The following is a 22,034-nucleotide window of genomic DNA, read 5'->3' as shown; positions in this document are numbered from 1 at the left end:
AAAAATGTCTTTTTTACTTTCTTTTTTTTTGTATTTTCAATTTTCTGTTTTTCACCACCCACCCACCCCAACCCCCCATCCCTCACCCCCAAAAAATTTTCAACTTACACATTTTAAGGTAAAAGGCTTTTTTTATGCAAGATGAGCATGGTTTTAAAATATGGGTCAAGCTGGGCGGGTTGGGTTATAGACCTCTTGTCGAGTGTTAGTATTATTTGCTTATCGTCTGCTAGCTATGTTTTATTTCAGGTGCAACCTTACCTTATCTCTACCCATCTCTATGCGAGCTGAAGATGGGCTATATGAAGAATCTGGTATGGTATGACGATGAGGTAGAGGAATTAGTAATCAATCAACTGGTGGTTGATTTTGAATGAGTGTTTCCCATTAAAAAGGCACATGGTGGAGTGAGATTAGAGTATAATGAGGAAGATGAGTTTGGTGATGATGAACTTTTGGGTGGGCGTCTTCCTGGTTCATAGTATATTGGTGGCGATTGTGATAAAGATGTTGGTAGATGAGGACCATACAAGTTATATGGTGCTTAACCAAGTGATCTAGATGGCGCGAAGAGTTAAAGAAAGTGAAGGCTAAACTTGATCAGGTCTTTTAGATCCCTGGGTAAAAGCAATTTCAGAAGCCCAGCTCTTCTAATCTGGCTGGAGCTCCTTGGTGCATAGTAATTAGGCTGCAAACCAGATAAATGTTGCAGGTTCTACCAGCAAGAAGAAGAAAGTGAAAAAGAATCAAAGGGATAAACCTAAAGTTCATGTACTTAAGCCTGCTGGGGATGAAGACAAGAATCTCTTCAATGAATGGTTGGACTAGAAGAAGAAGTATTCTAAGAATTGAGTGACTGGAATAAACAGTTAGAATTTGTAACGATTCGACTGGTCGTTTTGAGCATTTGCACTTTTTTTGGTAGTTTGAGGTCACAAGTATCCCCGCATGATGTATTATGACTTGTGTGAATCGTCGGCTCTGGTTTTCAAGTTATTCGGAATGGATTAAGAAGAATGAACTTCAAGATTTAAGCTTTAAGTTGGAAGAGTTGACCAAGTTTGACTTTTTAGCATTTGACCTCGGATTGGAGTTTTGATGATTTCATTAGGTTCGGATGGTGATTTTGGACTCGGGCGTATGCCTGAATTTGCATTTGGATATTTCTAGAAGGATTCAACACTAATTGACGAAAGTTGGAAATTTGAAGGTTTGGAAAGTTCATAAGTTTAACTGGAAGTTGACTTTGAGGATATCAAATTCGTATTGTAATTCTAGGAATTGGAATAGCTTTGATATGTTATTTGGGACTTGTATGCAAAATTTGAGTTCATTTCGGGTTTATTTGATATGTTTCGGCGCGAGTTGTGGAAGTTAAATGTTGAAAGTTCATCGATTTTGATTTGAGGCGCGATTCATTATTTCTATGTCTCTATGTGAAATTTGACGCCTTGAGTAGGTCCGTGTTATATTTTTGGACTTGTTGGTATGATTTGACGGGTTCCCGAGGAGCTCGGGTGTATTTTGGATCATTGATTGAGAGACTAGTTAAGTTAAGTAATTTGGAGTTTGATCATGATCAATATCGGGTCAAGACGACCTCTTTTTGGTGTTTTGAGGGCACGAGCATATCCGTAGCATGTTTTATGATTGAAATGCATACATGGTTTGTGTCCGGGAGGTTCCGGATGAGTTTCGGGGTGGTTTCGGATCATTTCGGTGAAGTTTGGGTTTGATGGTGCTGGTACTTTGCAATTGCGAACATGTGGTTGCAAGTGCGAACTTTTGGTCGCAAATGCAATATCTGCAGCCTGCATATAGCTTAGAATTCTGAGACTTAGCTTCATCTTGTCATATTTTGAACCCTAGCTTCGATGGGAGGCGATTTTGTGAAGGGGTTTTTATACCAAATCATTGGGTAAGTACCTCTAATCAATTCTAAATTATATTTCGTTATTATACATAAGATTTAACATCAAATTCATGAGAATCTAGGGGAAAAATTGGAGATTTTGTAAAAGTTTTGAAAAATAAAAAATTGGGATTTGAGAGTCGAATAGGACTCGAATTTGAAAACCAATTACGTATATGGACTTGTGGGGCTATGTGTAGTCAAGACCTACCCTTGGACTTGAGTTTTGATCGGGCGGGGCCCAGGGGTTGACTTTTGTTGACTTTTAGAAATTGTATAAAGATCACATCTTTATAAATTGAAATTGTTTTCTCTTGCATTGTGTGATGTATTTAAGTCGTCTTTGGCTAGATTGAGTCGGTGGAGGTAAATTTGAAAAGGAAAAAGCTAAATTGAGTATTGAGTTAGCCGAAAAGTAAGTGTCTTGCCTAACTTTGTTGAGGAAATTTTTCTTACTATTTGACATTATTTGCTACATGCGGGGGTGATACATATAAGAGGTGACGAGCATATATGCATGTGCCAGGGTTAATCATGCTTGGGGATAGATTATGCTACAAACTGTGCATTGTAGAATTACGTGACCTTTTTGCTTCATGTCTTACTTGACTCATAGATTCTAAGAAAATAGAATTAAATGTTAGAAACCAAGACTTAGTTTATTATAAGTTGATTAAATTTGATGGAATTCTGAGAAAATATTTGTGTTTAATTCTGTCATCAATGTGCTTAATCATTAATACATTGCTACGGCCGATATTCTTGAGATACTAGATTCTATACTCGTGTTGTAGATCATTCATGAGATTTATTGAAATACTTGAATAATAAGGTTCTTGAGGGTTTATTAAACTATTGTTGGCTTGGAAAGTTGTGATTGGGATTCATTTGGAATATTCGTTTAAACACTCTCCTTGATGTTATTTATGTTTCCTATCTTGCTTACCAGGCATATACATATGCTTGGTAAGGAAGAGTGTAAAGCACGAAGAGTGATGTCGTGCTATGTTTTGAAAGTGTAAAGCACGAAGGGTGATATCGTGCCATGTAATGAGAGTGTAAAGCACGAAGGGTGATGCCGTACCATGTTATGAGAGTGTAAAGCACGAAGGGTGATGTCGTGCCATGTTATGAGAGTGTAAAGCACGAAGGGTGATGTTGTGCCATATTATGTGAGTGTAAAGCACGAAGGGTGATGTCGTGCCATATCATATGAGAGTAAAAGCATGAAGAATGATGTCGTGCCATGTTATGTGAGTGTAAAGCATGAAGTGTGATGCCGTGCCATTTCATTTATATTATCATGCTTTTATATCATCATGATTTCATGGCACGATGGGTATTTCCGTGCAGACGAGGACGAGGGACATGTATTATATTGTGATATCTTTTCCTTGTGTATATGTTCATGCCTTTACATTGAGCTGTTATTGTCGTACTTATGGTTCTTATGTGACTTGTCGTTATTGCCCTGTCCTTGTCCTCTATCTTAATTGTTATTGTGTTGCTCATACCTTCAACTTGCTAAACTTGCAAACACCATGCCTACTTCCTACTGTTATAATTGCATCCATGTCGTATCTATTTTGTTGCTCTTTAGTACAAGTCTTCTACCATGTTAGTCATTCATGCCTCTACTTGTTAACTTATAAAGATCATGTGTTCCCTTCTTATTTGTTATATCTATATCTAGGCCTCCACCATGCTAGTTAGTTGAAGTTTATATTCCTTTTTCCTAATTGCTGTAATTACTCCTATGCCTTCCACGTAGTCTATTACTGTTGCCCATATGTATATCCTCGTTCATTATTGCTACTTGCATATTTCCTACTTTGTCATTATTGTTATCGGCATTTTTGCTATCCGGTTGGTACTGTTATATGCATATCTGGTGAGGATGAGATAAATGCACGAAGGGTATTGCCGTGCCATTGACTTGATATCTGAGTATGTTCCTCAAGTTATGAAAGTTATGGAGTGACTATCGTGGTTTATTGGTTTTCGCTCTAAGGAAAAGATTGGTCGAGATATTAGAAAATGATAAATTGTGATCTCTTCTAGTACTCAACTATTGCGTTGCATATTCATTTCGTATACTCTTTTATGTTATATCGTAGTATAATTCTATTGCTAGTTTACGGTACAGGTTTTATCAGTGAGTATCTTTTACTAAAAAAGTCTTGTCACTACTTCGACGAGGTTAGACAAGATACTTACTGGGTACATAGAGTCGATTGTACTCATACTACACTTCTCCACCTTGCGTGCAGATTTTGAAGTGGAGCTGCTGGTGATGTCAGGAGCTGACTCTGAAGATGTTCGTGCGTTCTGGAACATAGCTGCTACTTGTCCTTGGTAGCTTTAGATTTTGCTAATATGTTTATGTAACTTTCAAACATATCGTGTATTTATTTGTACCAGCTTTGTAAATTTCAAATTCTTAGAAGCTCATAATTCATACTACCAGTCTTTGGGTTAATATGTAAATGTTCAAATAATTCTTCACTATTTTTCTATAAATCTCATTTGGGTTGTATTGACTGTTAGCTGGTTTACCTAGCGGGTCGAGTTAGGTACCATCACGACTAGTGATTTTTGGGTCGTGACAGAATTGGTTTGAAGAATTGCACGGAGCTAACCCATGCGTAACAGGACGTGTAAGGTCCTTTACCATTGTGTGTTTGTTAATTTTTTCTTAATTAAGTAGTTTAATAGATAATACTATATTTTTTAAAATTATTAGCATGTGGGATTACGAAACAAAGAACATTCTGATCTTTATGACCCCTGTAATCTTGTTTTGGATGTTGTATTTTGCCACAATATAGGATCAATTGAAGGAGACTGCCAAGAAATCAAGGGAGGCTGTGGATATTTGTGATAATGTTTCTGATTGCCAAGACTTGTGGCTAACAATGTTAATGCTTTATCCTCGAGAAGTGTTTCACAATCCGGTATTGTGGAGCAACTAGAGGAACAAGATCTCTTGAATAATAATGAATTGATGAGGTCTACCTTAAACAGAAAGAAAGCTCTACTTACCAGACACGTCAAGATTCAAGAGGCATACTGGAAACAAAAGGCTAACATACAATGGGCCAAAGAAGGAGATCTAAACACAAGTTTTTTCCATGCAGTTGTCACCGGAAGGAGAAGGAGGCTGACTATTCATAGAATCAAGACTAGTGATGATCAATGGATTGAGGAGGAAGATCAAATAGCTAATAAAGTTATCAGCTTCTATGAGGACCTTTTCACTCAACCCCCTGAGCATATAGATAAAAATTGTCTGGACTGTGTTATTAAAATTGTGACAGACCAAGACAATGAGAAGTTGATTGAAACTCCAACTGTGAATGAGATTAAAGACACTCTTTTTTCAATGAACCATGATTGTGCCCCTGGACCTGATGGTGTCTCTTCTTTATTTTTTCAAGATTCATGGGATGTTATTGCTACAGACCTTATTAATCTTGTACTATATTTCTTTGCATGTCATGAACTTCCAAGGTTTATTACGCATACTTGTCTTATCCTTATTCCTAAAGTGAACCATCCCGAGTCTCTTTCTGATCTTAGGCCCATTATCCTAGCTAATGCGACCTCTAAAATCATCTCTAAGATCTTGAACAATAAGCTGGCTAAGATTTTGCCAAAACTGATTTCTCCAAATCAATCTGGCTTTATTAAGGGCAGATCAACCACGGAGAATATTATGCTTACTCAAGAACTCGCTCATAATATGAGCAGGGATAATAAAGGTGACAATGCTATCATTAAGCTGGACATGTCAAAAACCTATGATAGAGTATCATGGGTAAGGGTGGCAAAATGGTTTAAAAAAACAGTTAACCACATATATTATCCACTAAAAAATAGGTTGAATAATGAACTTTTTAAAAATAGGTCAAATATAAATAAGAACCATATTATCTATTTAGAAAATGGATAACCAATGGGTCTAACGTTTATATTTGTAAAATCTCAAATTAGGGGTTTCTCAAGTTAGGGAAACTAGAAATTCTCCCAAAAGTGATCATATGCAAGAAGCCATGGATAATATGGTTACCCATATTATCTGTCGGTTAATCCATTTTTTATCCGTATTAAATATGGATCGGGTCAGATAATTTATCCGTTTTTTTATTATCCGTTTTCGACCCGAACCAAATTCGACCCGATCTGCCCGTTTGCCACTCCTAATCATGGGCTTTTTTATGTCAAATTATGAGAAGACTGGGCTTCAATGAATTTTGGATTAATCTTGTTTTCAGACTTATTTCTATTATCTGGTATTCCATTGCCATAAATGGAAATAGAACTGATTATTTTAATTCCTCCCGGGGTTTAAGGCAAGGAGATCCCATCTCTCCCTCTTTATTTGTCTTTATCCTCTGAACTCTTATCCAAGATGTTGAGTAATATCATTCAGTGCGAAGACTTTATTCATTACAAAATGAGGAAACAAGGGTCTTGCATCACACAACTTACTTATGCTGATGATACTATATTATTCAGCTCTACTGACACCACTTCTATTGAGATCATCAAGCAACGCTTAGATGATTATTCCAACACTTCTGAAAAACTGATAAAACTCGGTAAATTACATTTTTTACATCCTAATGCTGAGGATAATCTAGCTCACCATATTATGAATCTTACTAGTTTTTCTGATAAGAATTTTCCGTTCACTTGTCTTGGTGCTCCTATTTACCTAGGAAGGAAGAAAATTGAATATTTTAATGATCTGTTTGACAAGGTTGGTAGGAAAATCCAAGCCTGGAATGGGAAACTTATGTCCTATGGAGGTAAAGCTATCCTTATTAAGGCAGTTCTTTACTCTATTCCTATGCACATCCTGGCAGCTACTAACCCTCCCAAAACTACACTTTGGAGGGATTACATTGAAGCTAAATATTGTAATACTATTCACCCTGTTGTTGTTTCATGAAAACCTGGTCACTCACAGATTTGGAAAAGAATGATGGACATTAAAACTGTTGTTGAGAACCATATCAAGTGAAGGCTTTTTAATGGAAGGCCTCTTTATGATGGGACAACTGGTCCGATTTTGGCCCTCTAGCCAAGCTTATTAATGATCCAAGTAGAAGAAACGAGACTATTATGGACTTCACTCGTGAAGGTAACTGGAACCTTGCAGCTCTTGAGACTGTCCTACCTAGTTCCATTTCAAGGAATATCTCCATGATTAATGTGCCTTTCAGTTCTAGAATTGTTCAGCCAATTTGGATCATTACTAATGATGGTTCATTTTCTTGTAAATCGGCTTGGCAGAATTTCAAGCAAGCTAGAAATTTTACTAACTCTGATTCCAATATTTGGCATAAAGGGATCCTTTTAAAATTTCATTCTTTATGATAAGATTGATACATAATATACTACCTATTGATGAGATCTCTAAGAGGTATGGCTTTGTTGGACTGTCTATATGCTCTTGCTGTAAAGCTCCCAAAACTGAAACCATTGAACATGTGTTCATTAACAGTGATGGGGCATCAAATGCTTGGAAGTTATTTGGTGGCTATTGTGGCGTGAAAGCTACCGCTGTTTTAAGACACTCTCTTTTAACTGGTGCTTAGCAAAGCCAAAAAATAGTGTTCACTCTTTTTTACTCCACTGCTTGATATGCTGGGAAATTTGGAAACAAAGATGTGCTATCATATATGGAGATGGAAAACTTTCTGCCAAAAAACTTGTAGTCCAGATCCAGTGTTGCGGAAGCCAAATGTATAGAGTGTGAATAAGTCACAACTACTATACCAAAAATTATGACAGCCACCAAATAATAAATAAGACAATAAAGCAATAATAAAGGGAACACCAGAATTTACGAGGTTCGGCTAATTTTGCCTACTCCTCGGACACAACCAATATTTTATTTCACTCCAAAAATACAAGTGAAATAATACTAAAGAGAGAAGATACAAATGCCTTAAACAGATGAGAAGGCAAATGAGAGGTGTGTTTCAATCCTAAACATTAGGCCTTCTTTTATAGGGGAAAAATCCCCCCAAACTTAACTCCCAACCAATGTGGGACTTTGGCATTTTGCCAAACTTCAACAAATCTCCACCTTGGCAAAATTCCACATTTTCAATTCTCTCTCAATAACAAATTTTGGTTGTGTCTTCATCTTCAATCTTCAGTGTTCAACAATGTTGATCAAATCCAAACAATGTTGAAACTTGACCGCAGTCACCACCTTTGTCAGCATATCAGCAGGATTCTCTGTAGTATGAATTTTCTTCACCGTGACTCCACCTTCTTCTATGATTTCGCGTACGAAATGATACCGAACATCAATGTGCTTCGTCCTTGCATGATAAACTTGGTTCTTCGCTAATTGAATAGCACTTTGACTATCACAAAAAATTGTGATACCTTTTTGTTCAACACCAAGCTCCTTTAGCAATCCTTGAAGCCAAATTGCCTCTTTCACAGCATCTGTAATAGCCATGTATTCTGCCTCTGTTGTAGACAAAGCAACTGTTGACTGCAAAGTAGACTTCCAACTAACTGGTGCCTTTGCAAAAGTAAACACATAACCAGTAGTTGATCTTCGTTTGTCCATATCACCCGCAAAATCTGAGTCACAATATCCAACTACAGACTGATTGTCTTCCTGCTCAAAAACTAACCCGACATCTACAGTATTATGAATATACCGTAGAATCCACTTCACAGCTTGCCAATGCTCCTTCCCTGGATTGTGCATATATCTGCTAATAACTCCAACAGCTTGTGAAATGTCAGGCCTTGTGCAAACCATTGCATACATCAAGCTACCAACAACATTTGCGTATGGTACCTTTGACATATACTCTCGTTCAGCTTCATCCATTGGCGACATAGTAGTACTTAGCTTAAAATGGGAAGCAAGTGGAGTACTAACTGGCTTAGTCTTGTCATCTATGCCAAAACGTTGAAGTACTCTCTTCAAATATTCCTTTTGAGATAAACAGAGTTTCTTTGAACGTCTATTTCTTATTATCTCCATGCCAAGAATTTTCTTTGCCTCACCCAAATCCTTCATCTCGAACTCCTTCTTCAGTTGAATTTTCAACTTATCAATTTCTTCCGAATTCTTGGAAGCTATCAACATATCATCAACATATAGGAGAAGATATACAAAGGAATCATCTTTAAGCTTGTGCAAATACACACAATGATCGTATTTGCTTCTCTTGTACCCTTGCCGCAACATAAACTCGTCAAATCGCTTGTACCATTGTCTAGAAGATTGTTTCAATCCGTACAACGATTTTTCAAGTTTGCACACCACATTTTCTTTTCCAGCAACTTTGAATCCTTCTGGCTGAGTCATGTAGATTTCCTCTTCCAAGTTTCCATGTAAAAACGCAGTTTTTACATCCATCTGAACTAGTTCCAAATCCAATTGTGCTACCAAAGCCAACATAATTCTAATGGAGGAATGTTTTACAACTGGAGAAAATACTTCATTGTAATCAATTCCCTCCTTTTGAGCATATCCTTTGGCCACCAATCTTGCTTTGTAGCGAACATCTACTTGGTTAGGAAATTCTTCCTTCTTTGCAAATACCCATTTGCACCCAATTGCTTTCTTTCCCTTCGGGAGATTGGCCAATCTCCATGTATGATTCTGATGAAGGGACTGTATTTCATCATTCATGGCAATCCTCCACTTATCTTCTTCTGAACTTTGGACAGCGTCTTTATAAGTGGTAGGAACATCATCAGCTACAATTGAGGTTGCACAAGCAACCGTCTCAATGAGACGAACAGGTTTCGTTATTGTTCTTTTTGGCCTGCTGGTTGCTATTGATTCAAGTTGTTCTTGAGGTTCCTGAGTTGGAATCTCCTCTACTGGCTCTCCTTCCAGAGGGTAATCTTCATTTGTTTCCTCCTCTGCTTCTTGTGTAGGAAAAATAAATTTTCCCTCAATCTCCACCTGCTTAGAAGCACCTTTATTTTGTTTGGTGTCTTCTGTTACCTTATTTACCATAGCAGATTCATCAAAGGTAACATCTCTGCTGAATATTACTTTCTTTGTCATAGGGACACCATAAGCGATATCCTTTGACTCCAGAAGTAATTCCCATAAAAATAGCCTTCTTTGCCCTTGGATCCAATTTTGACTCCGTCACATGATAATATGCAGTTGAGCCAAACACGTGCAAAGAGTTATAATCTACAACAGGTTTTCCATACCATTTTTCAAATGGTGTCTTGCCATCAATAGCAGCAGATGGTAGACGATTAATGAGGTGGCATGCATATGTAATTGCCTCAGCCCAAAATTCTTTGCCCAAGCCAGCATTGGACAACATACACCGTACCTTCTCCAGCAAGGTCCGGTTCATACGTTCTGCCACTCCATTCTGTTGTGGTGTATGTCTAACAGTGAAGTGTCGGACGATGCCATCATTTTCACAGACCTTATTGAAATGATCATTTTTGTATTCACCTCCATTGTCTGTGCGAATACACTTGATCCTCCTGCCTGTTTGATTTTCCACCATCGTCTTCCATTTGAGAAAAATTCCTAGCACTTCATCTTTGTTTTTCATTGTATACACCCACACTCTTCGAGAAAAATCATCAACAAAGGTTACAAAATAGTGCTTCCCACCCAATGAAGGTGTTTTGGAAGGACCCCAAACATCAGAGTGTACATAATCCAAAATGCCTTTAGTATTATGGATCGTTGTACCAAATTTAACCCTTGTCTGTTTCCCTTTAACACAATGCTCACAAAACTCCAAGTTGCAAGCCTTTACTCCTTTTAACAATCCTTGATCTGATAGAGTTTTCAAGGATTTTCCTCCAGCATGTCCCAAGCGCATGTGCCATAGCTTGGTTGCTTCTGCCTCTTTGTCGTCACTGGATGTTACTGTCGTTGTCCCAATAACTGTACTGCCACGATAGCGGTACATATTATTATTCTTCCGATTAGCCTTCATTACCACTAGTGCACCGGAGCATACTCTCATCACTCCATTTTCTGCAATGATTTTGAACCCTTTTGATTCTAGGGCTCCCACAGAGATGAGATTCTTCTTCAAATTCGGTACATATCGAACATCTATCAATGTTCTGATCATTCCATCATGGTTCCTTAATCGTATTGAACCAATGCCATATGAGGTAAGAGGGCTGTTATCCGCTGTGTGGATGACTCCATATTCTCCTTCTTGAAATTCCATGAACCAGTCCCTGTTGGGACACATATGATAGCTACAAGCCGAGTCCATCAACCATATGTCTGATGATGTTGATGACTCTGTTGTAACTAATGAGAAGTCTGAATCATCACAATCAGCTACATTTGAATCCATAATAGCCTTTCCATTGTTATGTTTGGCCTTATTCTTCAACTTCGGACAGTCTTTCTTCCAGTGCCCTTTTTCTCGACAAAAGGCACATTCATCTTTACTGGGTCTGGATCTTGACTTGGATCTTCCCTTCTTTGTCCTCGTTTGATTTTGAGGACGACCCCTCACAAACAGTGCTTCTCCTTCTCCGCCCTTCTGTTTTTCTCGCTTTCTTTGTTCATAGCTGTACAAAGCTGAACAAACTTCTCTGAGAGAAATTTCTGTCATTTCCATGGAGTAGAGTAGTTTCAAGGTGCTCGTACTCATCAGGAAGTGACGCCAACAACATTAAGGCCAAGTCACCATCATCATAAGTTGTATCCATATTTTGCAAATCTGTGACCAACTTATTGAAACTGGTGATATGTTCATTCATCGTGGTACCAGGAACATAGGTGAAGTGAAACAGTCTCTTCTTCATGTACAATTTATTTTGACTGTTTTTCTTCAAAAATTTATCCTCCAGTGCTTTCCATAATTTACTTGCAGAAGTTTCCTTTGTGTATGGATATTTCTGCTCTCTAGCAAGGTAGGATCGAATGGTACCGCAAGCAACACGGTTGATAATTCTCCAATCTTCTTCTCCAATAACATCTGGTTTCTTTTCTTCAATGGCCAGATCTAGCCCTTGTTGAAAAAGGACATCTAGAACCTCGCCTTGCCACATCCCAAAATGTCCGGACCCGTCAAAAATTTCTACCGCAAATTTCGCATTTGACACAATTCTTGTCATAAGCGAAGATGTCAATGATGACGTATTGTTGACACTTGATGTAGATTCTTCTTGTTTATTGTCCCCCATATTTGACACAAATATTATTTAATAGCTGACGACACAAATCAAGATTATTTCCTTTCTGATGTAGAAGATCAGACTAAGCTGCAACTACAGAGCATACTCAGACAGAACCTTGACTCAGTTACCAAGATAAATCTTTTCTGATGTGGAAGATCAGACTATGCTGCAACCACAGAGCATACTTAGACAGTACCTTGGCTCTGATACCAATTGTTTCGGAAGCCAAATGTATAGAGTGTGAATAAGTCACAACTACTATACCAAAAATTATGACAGCCACCAAATAATAAATAAGACAATAAAGCAATAATAAAGGGAACACCAGAATTTACGAGGTTCGGCTAATTTTGCCTACTCCTCGGACACAACCAATATTTTATTTCACTCCAAAAATACAAGTGAAATAATACTAAAGAGAGAAGATACAAATGCCTTAAACAGATGAGAAGGCAAATGAGAGGTGTGTTTCAATCCTAAACATTAGGCCTTCTTTTATAGGGGAAAAATCCCCCCAAACTTAACTCCCAACCAATGTGGGACTTTGGCATTTTGCCAAACTTCAACATCCAGAATATGATTTGCATTCTGATTAATGTCCAGTTCCATCCTTGCCTATCTTTATTGAGTGGAAATATTTAGTCGATGTTGTGGAAAGATGCAAGCCTTTACTAAAGGTTATTCCTGTTAAATGAATGAAACCACCTGTTGGTTGTCTAAAGCTCAATACTGATGGATGCAACAAAGAAAACCCAGGGTTAGCAAGTGGAGGAGGATGTTTAAGAGATCAATATGGAGACCTCACTATGGCTTACTCAACTTTCTTTAGCTCTTGTACTAACAATATGGCGGAAGCAAAGTCTATTATAGTAGGCTTAATTTGGTGTATTGACAATGGATATAAAGAGGTCGAAATTAAATTTGACTCTCTAATCCTAATCAATGCAATAAACAATTAGCCTGGAACACCTTGGCAGATTGCCCATTTACTTGAACATATCAGAGAGATGAGGCAGGAAGGCCACATTAAGTTCTCACACTGCTAAAGGGAAGCCAATTGCACTGCCGACTTGCTAGCTAATTGGAACTTACATAGGAAATCTTCTACTTTCTTCATGGAAGCTAACACTTTACGTATGAGGGTGAGACTTGCTTTGAAGAATGACAGAAACCACCTGGTCAACTTCCGAAATAGGACTACCAAAAAGTTATTCAATGCTTAGCCTTCCCAATTTTGGCTTGTCCTATTGAGGAGTTTTTTGGCCTTCGCAGACTTTTATTTAGAGCTTTAGCTATGTATTTCTCTGTTTTGTGCTCCTCTGCTTTTAACTAAGGGGCCAACTAGCTTAGTTTTATCAACCCTTCTTGTATCGAATCTTCCTTTTTTGTGGTTTTAATATACAGGTTGATGAGGTCATGCCTAACCTCTCGTTATAATGGTGATATTAAGAGGAAAAAAACATGTTTATTTGGTTATAACTTATAAGCTTAGGTAGTTTTTTTTGTACATGATGATAGGCTATAATTGTGTATTTTAGTCGCTTATTACACTCTAAGTTACTGTACTTTAATTGAGTTTGAGCTTTAATCGCTAGTGTTTTGCACTAAATATGTGTTTTATGCCTTGTATGAGTGATTCCGAGCTATGTAGGCGTTATGGAATGAATTCAAGTGATTTGGAGCTTTGAAGTCTGAGTAAAAGCCCAAGACATTAAGCTGGGATCGTGTTCGGAGGTCGTGTACCAAGTCTGGATGTTAAACAAGGACGAAATAAGTTCACTCTGAGAAAATTACACTGCCGCGCCGCATGGGACGCCGCAAGGCGCGGCGCAGCAGTGTAAAATGATGCCTGATGCGAAAAGTTGAGGCTGCTGATAAACTCCATTAGCGCGCTGCATGGCGCGGCGCAGGGTGCTTTACGGTTGTACAAAATTTATAGAGCCAGAGTCCTATTTCGCGCGGGAGAAGGTATTTTCGTCTGGGCCCAACCCTACTTGGTATAAATACATATAAAAACGTTATTTTGAGAACTTTTGACATATCTTAGACCTAGGGACACACTTTAGACGTGGAGGAACACAAACCACGCTTTGGAGGAGGCTTCTAACTAGTTTTTCTTCTCTTCTCTTCCTTTAATTTCATAGTCCATTAGTTCTAGAGTTTTGGGTGCTACATGAACGTTGTAGTTTGAAGCTTGAATTGTTCTTATTATTTTATCATATTGGTTTATTTATTCAATCTTGCGCTTAATTATTTAATTGCTTGATCACCAATTGAATACTATCTACGAATCTTGGATTGAACTCGGGAGAGGGAATTCTAGATTGCATATAAGATTGAGTAGAGTAAGATCTTAACTCTGAGGGGAGGGGGGGTGGATTTGCTGTTAGGATAGGAATATACCTAATCACCTTGCTTGGTTACTATACGGAAATTATTAATGCGTTCTTGTTAATTCTAATTCCATAGGAATATAGGCATTAGATTAGCTTGAATAGGCGAGTTGTACATCGGGAGAAGGCTACGAGCAATATTAACTCTGTCAACCAATAAACCAGATAAATTAATTAGATGATTTAAGTGGAAAATTCAACGGGATTGTTAGCTAACCCATAGCTCTAGAATATTCACTCACATTGAATTCGTCTCTGTAATTTGCCAACTTATTTTTTTTAAACTCTTAGTTTGTCACTCTAGATTAAATTTAGTAAAATATTCATACTTTAGAACTCATTTGAATAGATTAATTGTTTGATTTAATTAGTTGATAGTTAATCATAAGTCCCGGTGGGTACGATATCTGAACTTACAATCCTATATTACTTGTCGACCACGTATACTTACATGTGCGTTTGGGAGCAACAGTACATAATGGGCTTGTCCATTCTCAAAGGTAGTAAGGAGGGAAGTAAGGGTTTGCTCCATTCAGTTGTATTTTTGGTTTGATTTACAAGAGGCCCATCCATCATAAGACATAAATTATTACAAAAATTATATTGTCTCTTCATCTTAAATTAAATAGGCTTAATGGGTCCCCAAATCCATATTACACACCAATTGACGTCTACAACCACTTTGAATACACAAATCTTTTAAAAGTGTGTATATAACATAATCACTTTTGACTAGGACAAGTAACAGTGTATGACATGCGCTTATCAGAATTAAAAAAAGAAGAAGATCATTTTAAACACATGACCCAACAAATACTAGAACTGCTACATTAAAAAATGGCAGAATACATAAGTGAGCACTTAAACTTGGCCCTTTTTGTCATTTGAACACCTAAACATAGGGTTGTTCCTATGAGACACTCCAACTAAGCCTTATTTGTGCCAATTATACACCGTCAAGTGACTGGCACAATGCGTGGGAAAGGGCTTCAGATGGTACTGCTAGTGCTGGGAATAATGAAGGATATGACATAGACTAGACTTCAGATAGTGATGGAGTTGTAGATGTTCTTGATGATAGTGATTATAAATTTGTATTCATGAAGAGTTTGGTGATTGTAGAGAGCATTTCAGAAAATACAGGAGAATAAAAAGTGAAAAGTCTAAAGAAAGGATGAAATGAACTTAGATGAAACAAGTGTAGACAATGAGTTTGATAAGTTATGTACATGGAGCAAGAAAAATGAGTGAAGGTATAATAGGGAGCGATGAACTATTACTTTTGTTCTTAAGATGTTTAGGGCTTTGATTCAAATATAGAAGATGAAGATAATGAACAACATAAAAGGAAACTGGTTTAAAAAGAGAGAAAACAGAGTTTGATCTTTGATCCTACTGCCCAAAAAATAACTTGGGAGTTTGGATTAATATTTAAAAGTACTAGTTCAAGGATATTGTCACTAAATATGTTGTTTAGAAAGGTTCAGTTGAGAAGCACGTAAATGAGCCGCATAGGGCAAGGATAAAATATATGGTACCTAAATGTGGATGGCTTTCAGCAATTAGTAAAAATGACATAACTAACAATTTTAAGGTAAAAAGATACTCATGTGCACAAGTGTTGTACAACCAACAAGAACAAACTGTGCAATTCAAGATATCGTGCAAAGCACTATAGGAGCAAGATTGTATCACAACGAGGTATGAAAGTATGGGAGTTGAGAAAGTTGATAAACGAGAAATTGGACTTCTATGTAGGTTGATCAACTGTCCATTGAGCTAGTATCATTACTCAAAATCCCACCAATAGTCCTGATGGCACATATATCATTACGCAAACCAATCATACAAAAATAAGTAAATAACATAAGTGAGATAGTACATGCTAATAATAACCGCACGGACAACTCATATGCCAATAATATCAACCGTACGGACAACTCATGTGCCAATAATATCAATCACACGGACAACTCATGTGCTGCACGGACAACTCACGTGCTAATAATATCAATCGCACGAACAACTCACATGCCGATAATCACGATCCGCCCGGCTTGGTCACAGGCTCAATATTACAATCCACCCCGTGTGGTCACATGTAGGGGTGTTCAAACCAAATCGAAACCGTTAACCAAACCGATAGCTTATTGGTTTCGGATTATCGGTATAACGAATGGTGAATGAATTGTATTTTTTTAATAAACGGCTTAACGGTTTGGGGGCGGATTACTCAATTTTTTTATCGAGTAAACCGTTAACCCGATAAGAATTTTATATTTATACTTTTACCCCTATGTATATAAACTTGTTACTAAGGTAATCAGAATCGCCTATGTAACATCATAAATCCTAATATGGCAGAGTATAGCAGTCAATTATTTCATCAACATGACAGAAAGCAACTAAATTTTCCTCGTAAGATCTAGTTGGAAAACATGTAAACATGGGAGCCAATGTGAAATATTAAACTCTTTTAGCCTCTAGATGAAAATGAAGAATGCACAGGCTTCAATATCACAACAACAATTACGCTTCAAATGGGTATTGATTGTTCAAGCAACTACTCTGCAATATTATTATGCGATATTGATTGTTCCTATAGTGACCGATAACTTATTATTTTTTTTGGCCATTTGGTATTTATTGTTCAAAATTTTTTTATTTGGTTTAGCCGATAATTAGCCCAATAACCGTTCGATAATTGCTAATCCGATACCAACCCGTCCGTTGTCTTATTGGATGGCTAGCGAATTACTATATTTATAATTCAATAACCGATAAACCAAACCGGTAAGCATAATTATCCGTCCGATCAGCTCGATAAGCACCTCTAGTCACATGCATAATAACATAATCCGCCTGACATGATCACATGTATAACAACATAATCTGTCTGGCGTGGTCATAAGCATCTAGTCCAAATAATATCACATATAAGCAAATATACAAGAATATATGTATATGATCATGAATATTAGATTTCTCATGGACTGGTATAAATGACATGCTAAGGTGTATGCATGTGCAAGGAGTTCTATCATAGCTCAAATTGATAATTTCATCACGGAAATAGCAATTATCAAGTTCATTCAGGGAATTAGCTGCTATGTAACCTCAAACATGGATCAAATATTTCACATCAGGGTTACAAATATGAGAAACATCACAACATAAAGCTTAACAATCAATTTAAGGCATGTCATAGCCTAAGCACTACCCCGAACATAGATAAATACCCTGGTGCTCGCACATGGGCTCTAACCCCATATATATGTGCACCCATAGCACGTAGTTATAACAAATAACTCAGGCAACAAGTGCCTCGATCAAGTTTAGGTTAGATACTTACCTCAAGCAAGTCAAATCAAATACCGATCAAGCCAATCAATACTCTAAAAAGTCATCCCGCGCGAATCAACCTCTAAACGGCTCGAAACTAGCCAAAAGCGACTCAAAATCATCAAATAATGCCAAAGGAAACAAACCCAAACGATAAATATCGAATCTTTAATCAAATACTCAAAATCAACCAAAAAGTCAACGCTGGCCCGCATCTCAGAAGCCAAAAAACTCACAAATTCCAATAATTCATTCAAATACGAGTCCAAACATACTAATTTCACTCAAATCCAACTTTGAATCGATGTTCAAAACTCAATAATTCACTTTAGGAAAGTTTAGACAAACCGCCCCTCCCCCTCCCCAAAATCTCTTTTAAATTCATCAATCCAATGCCAAAATCAAAGATAGAATCATGGAATATAATCAAAATCGAGTAAAAAAAATAATTACCCCAATCAATGTGGTAAAAATCCTCTCCAAAATCGCCCAAAACCGAGCTCCAAATCTCAAGTTGTGATAAAATGAACCAAAACCCTCTATTTATAACTTCTGCCCAGCTCTTTCACATTTGCTAACCAATAGCCTTCTGCTTCTGAGGAAGAACACTAAAGTCCGACCTCTCGCACCGGCGGAATATACTCTCACACAAAACGCGCTTCTGCGCTCCTTCTCGCCTCTGCGACATAAGCCATTGCTTTTGTGCTTCCGCAGATGCGAGAGGCGCATCTGTGGAGTTCCCAAACTCAGCCCTTTTTCTCTTATTCGACATCTTGTCCGCACCTGCGCCAAGAGCTCCGCAGGTGCGATCACACCAGATCTTGCTACAAACCAGCCTTAACCAATATGTTCTAAAATGATCTGAATCACGTCCGAAACTCACCCGAGCCTCTTGGGACTCCATCCAAACATGCCAACAAGCCCCAAAATATAACACGGGCCTACCCGAGGCCTCAAATCACCTAACACAACATCAAAATTACGAATTGCACATCGAATTAATCTTAATGAACTAATGAACTTTCAACTTCCAAAACTCGTGTCGGACCATATCAAATCAACCCGGAATGGCCTCAAATTTTGCACATAAGTTCCAAATGACATATCAAACCTATTCCAATTCCCAGAATAACAATTCCAACCCGTTATCATCAAAGTCAACTCCCAGTCAAACCTATGAACTTTCTAAGCCTTCAAATAGAAAACTTTCGTCAATTAGCGCCAAAACCTTCTAGAAGCCTCCAAATGCAAATCCAGACATACGCCCAAGTCCAAAATTACCATTACCATCCGGAGCTAACAGAACCATCAAAACTCCAATCCGAGGTCAAATACACAAAAGTCAAATTTGGTCAACTCTTCCAACTTAGGCTTCTAAAATGAGAATCATTCTTCCAAATCAATCCTGAATCACCCGAAAATCAAAACTGACGGTACACACAAGCTATAATACATCATAGGAAGCTACTCATGCCCTCGTACTATCTAACAGAATGCAAATGCTCAAAACGACCGGTCGAATAGTTATACAGTTATCGTGAAGTCAACTGAAGTTTGCATCAAGAAGAGACCATCCCTAACTTTTAGTTATGAATCATCGTCTGGTAAATATGTGAAAATTCCATAAAAGAATATTTTATTTTATTGAGACATCGATTTTATCCATAGCACGACACGCTGCTTCAATGGCTCGATATGAAACCAGCTCTACAACTTTTAGTGTCATATCTTCCAAAACCAAGTTGTATACCGTCCGGTCATATAGAATATAAGCTAGAGACAACACCAAAAGTTTGATGATGCATGATTGCACACCTGTCTAAATTGTGTAATTATACTGTATATCACCTTATTGCATGGCATTGCTAATTAAGTAGTTGCCTAAGGTATGTTGCAGCTAATTAAGATGTTGTCTTCAACTAATTAAGTGTTTGTCTAATTTCAAATCTCTTGATTATAAAGGTCTCATCAAGCAATCTTAAGTCACATCAAGCAATCTTAAGCAGACGATATTTGTTGCTTTTTTCAAACAGTACTAACGCATATGTCTTAGAATCTCGATATGGCCAATAATCTAGTGTTCCATTTTCTTCCTTACTAGCTATTTTTTATAATGGATAATTGTGTTTCCTCATGACTTGAATTTATGAGTATCCAGTGCATTTACATGTTCAAAAAATAATAGCATCTGCATGCTTCTTTATATATGGTATTTTTCAAATAACATTTTCTTATGAAAATTTATATTTACATATTTTCCGGGTAACGTGCAGGTATGGATACCAGTAAAATAGAAACTGTCAGTACAAACATGGTTTACTTGTCATTAATTTGTTTTCTTGTCTTTTATGGAAATATCTTTTCCAATATGTTGCAGAACTTCTTCATTCAAGCCTGAAATCATCACTTCTTCCTGCTTATTTGGCGGCTGCTTTTTTCTTTTAAATGCTAAGTTGGCTTTCACTCACTGTCCCTCCTTCGGGAGCATTAGTCATTGTTGCTTTAGTTCATATTCCCTTAAGGAGACATCCTTCAATATGCTAGGTGCACCCTCTCTACGTCTCAATATCTCATCTCTGTTTAGTATCCTTGTTCAGTATATTTTAATGAGCCAAACTATTAATTGCAATCTTGTTCTTGTAGTTGGATGAACTGCATCACTCTCATGCGTCCAGAGTGATGAGCATGATCTAGGCCCAATTAGTATGTGAATGAGGTTTTGCTGCATCCCTGAAGTCTTTTTTGCACTTCTTGAATAAGGAAGATGCAGCCAAAATTAAAGCTGGTGGGTTGGTTAGTTTTGGTCTTTGGTGATCAGTATCCTACCACACATGAATCCCAAATGCATAGAGTGATGGTGAGAGCTGGAACTCAAGAGGTTCATGTCCTTCTCTTCTACTCAACCAATAAGTGCGCATCTTTACGGTGAAGACAAAATGCATCGACTCAGTAAACGTGTTCCTGATTAGGTAACAGGTTAACTGCTTCTGATTTTATATCTTGACTGTTATGCTAATGCTCTGTCATGGTTTCTAGATTTTGAACCTTGTGCACATTTAATCTGATAGCGAGCGCAAGATTCATCATGCTGTCATAGATAAATCTACTACCTTTATTTAGGTTCCTTATTAATTATTTTATATACATATATTTACTAGTTTTATACAAAACCATAAAAAGGAGGAAATGAAACATACCTTAAATACTGGTTATCAGTTACACATAATCCCTCTATATTTATGATACTCTTCCTTTCAAATTTTTCAAAAGATTACAAAACATCATCTGTCTTTGTAATTACCATCGTAAGAAACTCACTGATACCCAAAACCATCACCTCTCTTTCATACAAATCAACCAATATCTCTATCTCCCTCATACAAATCAAACTATTACCTCTTTAAAATTATTGCATCTTATATTTCTCTGAATCAATTCCACCAACAACCATTAAAAAGCTTCAACTGTTGACAAATCCATCAACATTATCTTCGAAATTGTAGGTGGAGGGATTTTCCATTGACATACTATTAAAAAACTTCGAAACTTTGAATTAGATATTCAGATTTTATGAATTTATGATTTTTTTTGGATTGGGTGTTCTAGAAAACAATTGAGAATATCCTTTAGAGTTTATATCTCAATTTTAAGTGAGATTTGTTAAATCTAAAGTTGGTTTTAGGTTGAATTTCTGATTGAAACTCGAGGAAGAAGAAGTTTCGGAATTGTATTACGATTGTATGATAAATGTATCATAATTGTATCTGAGTTGTATTTGATACGTCAATACCTAAGAAAATTATGATACAATATAAATACTATTAAAATATAATATTGTATCATATTTTAAGTTTAGAGTTGGTTCGAGGTGGATGTTTTAAATTGAAACTTGAAAAAGATGAAGATCAAAGTTGTATCATAATTTAGAATTGTATCGCAATTTGTACCTAAAACAATATATGATACAATGCTAATACAAATATAATACGATATTGTATTAGTTTAAGTTTAGAACGGTTTAAAGTTGTATCATAATTATATCGGAATTGTGTTTGAATACTTTCGTGATTGTATCAAATTTGTATCTGAATAATGAGTAGTTGTGAGTTCATGACAAATTTCACAGTAAACATCACAAATATATGATAATTATATATTAACTTATTAGTATTGTATCAGGTATTAGTTTGGATATTAATGTACCATCTACAAGT

The sequence above is a fragment of the Nicotiana tabacum genome, chromosome 18, assembly GCF_000715075.1.
Source record: "Nicotiana tabacum cultivar K326 chromosome 18, ASM71507v2, whole genome shotgun sequence".
NCBI classification, from domain to species: domain Eukaryota; kingdom Viridiplantae; phylum Streptophyta; class Magnoliopsida; order Solanales; family Solanaceae; genus Nicotiana; species Nicotiana tabacum.
This window is presented reverse-complemented; position numbering follows the sequence as displayed.